Raw genomic sequence first — 6,434 nt, 5'->3', positions numbered from 1 at the left:
ACCCTCACCATCCCTGTCCAACCTCAATAACCCAACACATCAATCTTTCCCTCTCTTCCACATCTTTCTTATTGTACCTTTTATTTAACTAGGCAAGTCAGTTAAGAACAAATTCTTATTTACAATGACAGCCTACCCCGGCCAAACGCTAACCCGGATGATGCTGGGTCAATTGTGCACCACCCTATGGGACTCCCAATCACGGCCGGTTGTGATACAGCCTGGAATCAAACCAGGGTCTATAGTGACGCATCTTGCACTGAGACGCAGTGCCTTAGACCGCTGCGCCACTCGTGAGCCCACTACCGGTACTTACAACAATGCATCAACAAATTATTTTCTTCACTGTTTCATCAATCAGACAGAAACCATTCGCATGCTTGTCAACCATGTTCAATGTACAATGTCCTACACGCAACAAAGCAAACACCACCTCTTCCTTCCTAACTTGACCATTGAATCTTGGTCCACCAACCTTTCTTTGGAGGGCTCTGTCCCATCTAATGGCTTTAATCTTACATTTGGCCTAACTTCTACCCAGTGGAGCACGAATATCCATTTTACAGTGCATTCAGAAAGTATTAAGACCCCTTGACTTTTTCCACATGTTGTTACATAGCAGCCTTATTCTAAAATGTATTAAATATTTGTTTTAATCATCAATCTACACACAATACCCAATAATGACAAAGCAAAAACAGGTTTTTAGAAATGGAAATATATGTTTTTCAACTGTCCATCCAAAGCCAATGCCTTGTCTACTAGGGTGCACAACTCTTTGCTGCTGTCACTGTTCTGTGGTCACACTTAGGGAGATTCTCAACTGGTTTGCTCAACTCATCCGTCCTCTCCTCGACTCCTTTAGAAAAGGGTCAAAGGTAACGGAGGACAGGAAATGTGGAAACAAATAAGCTTGTATGAAATTACTCTCTTTCTTCACTTCACTCCCATCACGCAAATTGTGTTTACAAGGGTGGAATCCCAATCTGTAACGAAGTAAAAAGACATTTGCCTAGTTGTGCTAGACATTTTATAGATACAATTAAAAGTAGCATGTCGTTACTAAATATGTGCATGTTTTTCATCTCTGAGTAAACAACGGCTGATTCGAAGGGGGTGTGGCAGATCTCAAAACTCTGCTGCATAGGACTCAGGCAGGATACTCTTGAGCTTCCTCTTCTTCTTTGGTATTATGGCGTTCGCACATTTTGTTTGTGCATACCGCCACCTAATGTGCGGTAGTGTGTGGTCGATCATGTTACATTTTGTGATAAAAAAACAAGGGGGGAAAGGATAACAATTGCACCACCAATGAACCGTCCACCAATATACCCCTATTAAACACCACCAACTAACCCTCCACCTCTATACCGCTATTAAACACCACCAACTAACACTCCACTTCTATACCCCTATTAAACACCACCAACTAACCCTCCACCTCTATACCGCTATTACATACCACCAACTAACCCTCCACCTCTATACCGCTATTAAACACCACCAACTAACCCTCCACCTCTATACCGCTATTACACACCACCAACTAACCCTCCACCTCTATACCGCTATTACATACCACCAACTAACCCTCCACCTCTATACCCCTATTAAACACCACCAACTAACCCTCCACCTCTATACCGCTATTAAACACCACCAACTAACCCTCCACCTCTATACCCCTATTAAACACCACCAACTAACCCTCCACCTCTATACCACTATTACATACCACCAACTAACCCTCCACCTCTATACCCCTATTAAACACCACAAACTAACCCTCCACCTCTATACCCCTATTAAACACCACCAACTAACCCTCCACCTCTATACCGCTATTAAACACCACCAACTAACCCTCCACCTCTATACCGCTATTAAACACCACCAACTAACCCTCCACCTCTATACCGCTATTAAACACCACCAACTAACACTCCACCTCTATACCCCTGTTAAACACCACCAACTAACCCTCCACCTCTATACCGCTATTAAACACCACCAACTAACACTCCACCTCTATACCCCTGTTAAACACCACCAACTAACCCTCCACCTCTATACCCCTATTAAACACCACCAACTAACACTCCACCTCTATACTGCTATTAAACACCACCAACTAACCCTCCACCTCTATACTGCTATTAAACACCACCAACTAACCCTCCACCTCTATACCGCTATTACATACCACCAACTAACCCTCCACTTCTATACCCCTATTAAACACCACCAACTTACACTCCACCTCTATACCGCTATTACATACCACCAACTAACCCTCCACCTCTATACCGCTATTAAACACCACCAACTTACACTCCACCTCTATACCGCTATTACATACCACCAACTAACCCTCCACTTCTATACCCCTATTAAACACCACCAACTAACCCTCCACCTCTATACCGCTATTAAACACCACCAACTTACACTCCACCTCTATACCGCTATTACATACCACCAACTAACCCTCCACCTCTATACCCCTGTTAAACACCACTAACTAACCCTCCACCTCTATACCCCTGTTAAACAACACCAACTAACCCTCCACCTCTATACCCCTGTTAAAGACCACCAACTAACCCTCCACCTCTATACCCCTGTTAAACCCCACCAACTAACCCTCCACCTCTATACCGCTATTAAACACCACCAACTAACCCTCCACCTCTATACCCCTGTTAAACACCACCAACTAACCCTCCACCTCTATACCGCTATTACATACCACCAACTAACCCTCCACCTCTATACCGCTATTAAACACCACCAACTAACCCTCCACCTCTATACCGCTATTACATACCACCAACTAACCCTCCACCTCTATACCCCTATTAAACACCACCAACTAACCCTCCACCTCTATACCGCTATTAAACACCACCAACTAACCCTCCACCTCTATACCACTATTACATACCACCAACTAACCCTCCACCTCTATACCCCTATTAAACACCACAAACTAACCCTCCACCTCTATACCGCTATTAAACACCACCAACTTACACTCCACCTCTATACCGCTATTACATACCACCAACTAACCCTCCACCTCTATACCCCTGTTAAACACCACTAACTAACCCTCCACCTCTATACCGCTATTAAACACCACCAACTAACCCTCCACCTCTATACCCCTGTTAAACACCACCAACTAACCCTCCACCTCTATACCCCTGTTAAAGACCACCAACTAACCCTCCACCTCTATACCCCTGTTAAACCCCACCAACTAACCCTCCACCTCTATACCGCTATTAAACACCACCAACTAACCCTCCACCTCTATACCCCTGTTAAACACCACCAACTAACCCTCCACCTCTATACCCCTGTTAAACACCACCAACTAACCCTCCACCTCTATACCCCTGTTAAACACCACCAACTAACCCTCCACCTCTATACCCCTGTTAAACACCACCAACTAACCCTCCACCTCTATACCCCTATTAAACACCACCAACTAACCCTCCACCTCTATACCGCTATTAAACACCACCAACTAACACTCCACCTCTATACCGCTATTAACCACCACCAACTAACACTCCACCTCTATACCGCTATTAAACACCACCAACTAACCCTCCACCTCTATACCCCTGTTAAACACCACTAACTAACCCTCCACCTCTATACCCCTGTTAAACACCACCAACTAACCCTCCACCTCTATACCCCTGTTAAACACCACCAACTAACCCTCCACCTCTATACTGCTATTAAACACCACCAACTAACCCTCCACCTCTATATCGCTGTTAAACACCACCAACTAACACTCCACCTCTATACCCCTATTAAACACCACCAACTAACCCTCCACCTCTATACCCCTGTTAAACACCACCAACTAACCCTCCACCTCTATACCCCTGTTAAACACCACCAACTAACCCTCCACCTCTATACCCCTGTTAAACACCACCAACTAACCCTCCACCTCTATACCCCTGTTAAACACCACCAACTAACCCTCCACCTCTATACCGCTATTAAACACCACCAACTAACCCTCCACTTCTATACCCCTATTAAACACCACCAACTAACCCTCCACCTTTATACCCCTATTAAACACCACCAACTAACCCTCCACCTCTATACCGCTAGTACATACCACCAACTAACCCTCCACCTCTATACCCCTGTTAAACACCACCAACTAACCCTCCACCTCTATACCCCTGTTAAACACCACCAACTAACCCTCCACCTCTATACCGCTATTACATACCACCAACTAACTAACCCTCCACCTCTATACCGCTATTAAACACCACCAACTAACCCTCCACCTCTATACCCCTGTTAAACACCACCAACTAACCCTCCACCTCTATACCCCTGTTAAAGACCACCAACTAACCCTCCACCTCTATACCCCTGTTAAACCCCACCAACTAACCCTCCACCTCTATACCGCTATTAAACACCACCAACTAACCCTCCACCTCTATACCCCTGTTAAACACCACCAACTAACCCTCCACCTCTATACCCCTGTTAAACACCACCAACTAACCCTCCACTTCTATACCGCTATTAAACACCACCAACTAACCCTCCACTTCTATACCCCTATTAAACACCACCAACTAACCCTCCACCTTTATACCCCTATTAAACACCACCAACTAACCCTCCACCTCTATACCGCTAGTACATACCACCAACTAACCCTCCACCTCTATACCCCTGTTAAACACCACCAACTAACCCTCCACCTCTATACCCCTGTTAAACACCACCAACTAACCCTCCACCTCTATACCGCTATTACATACCACCAACTAACTAACCCTCCACCTCTATACCGCTATTAAACACCACCAACTAACCCTCCACCTCTATACCCCTGTTAAACACCACCAACTAACCCTCCACCTCTATACCCCTGTTAAAGACCACCAACTAACCCTCCACCTCTATACCCCTGTTAAACCCCACCAACTAACCCTCCACCTCTATACCGCTATTAAACACCACCAACTAACCCTCCACCTCTATACCCCTGTTAAACACCACCAACTAACCCTCCACCTCTATACCCCTGTTAAACACCACCAACTAACCCTCCACCTCTATACCCCTGTTAAACACCACCAACTAACCCTCCACCTCTATACCCCTGTTAAACACCACCAACTAACCCTCCACCTCTATACCCCTATTAAACACCACCAACTAACCCTCCACCTCTATACCGCTATTAAACACCACCAACTAACACTCCACCTCTATACCGCTATTAAACACCACCAACTAACACTCCACCTCTATACCGCTATTAAACACCACCAACTAACCCTCCACCTCTATACCCCTGTTAAACACCACTAACTAACCCTCCACCTCTATACCCCTGTTAAACACCACCAACTAACCCTCCACCTCTATACCCCTGTTAAACACCACCAACTAACCCTCCACCTCTATACTGCTATTAAACACCACCAACTAACCCTCCACCTCTATATCGCTGTTAAACACCACCAACTAACACTCCACCTCTATACCCCTATTAAACACCACCAACTAACCCTCCACCTCTATACCCCTGTTAAACACCACCAACTAACCCTCCACCTCTATACCCCTGTTAAACACCACCAACTAACCCTCCACCTCTATACCCCTGTTAAACACCACCAACTAACCCTCCACTTCTATACCGCTATTAAACACCACCAACTAACCCTCCACTTCTATACCCCTATTAAACACCACCAACTAACCCTCCACCTTTATACCCCTATTAAACACCACCAACTAACCCTCCACCTCTATACCGCTAGTACATACCACCAACTAACCCTCCACCTCTATACCCCTGTTAAACACCACCAACTAACCCTCCACCTCTATACCCCTGTTAAACACCACCAACTAACCCTCCACCTCTATACCGCTATTACATACCACCAACTAACCCTCCACCTCTATACCCCTGTTAAACACCACCAACTAACCCTCCACCTCTATACCGCTATTAAACACCACCAACTAACCCTCCACCTCTATACCCCTGTTAAACACCACCAACTAACCCTCCACCTCTATACCGCTAGTACATACCACCAACTAACCCTCCACCTCTATACCGCTATTAAACACCACCAACTAACCCTCCACCTCTATACCGCTATTACATACCACCAACTAACCCTCCACCTCTATACCCCTGTTAAACACCACCAACTAACCCTCCACCTCTATACCCCTGTTAAACACCACCAACTAACCCTCCACCTCTATACCCCTGTTAAACACCACCAACTAACCCTCCACCTCTATACCCCTGTTAAACACCACCAACTAACCCTCCACCTCTATACCGCTATTACATACCACCAACTAACCCTCCACCTCTATACCCCTGTTAAACACCACCAACTAAC

This window comes from Salvelinus namaycush, chromosome 34 (genome assembly GCF_016432855.1).
Source record: "Salvelinus namaycush isolate Seneca chromosome 34, SaNama_1.0, whole genome shotgun sequence".
NCBI lineage: Eukaryota > Metazoa > Chordata > Actinopteri > Salmoniformes > Salmonidae > Salvelinus > Salvelinus namaycush.
The sequence above is the reverse complement of the archived record's forward strand: the minus strand, read 5'-3'. Positions refer to the sequence as shown.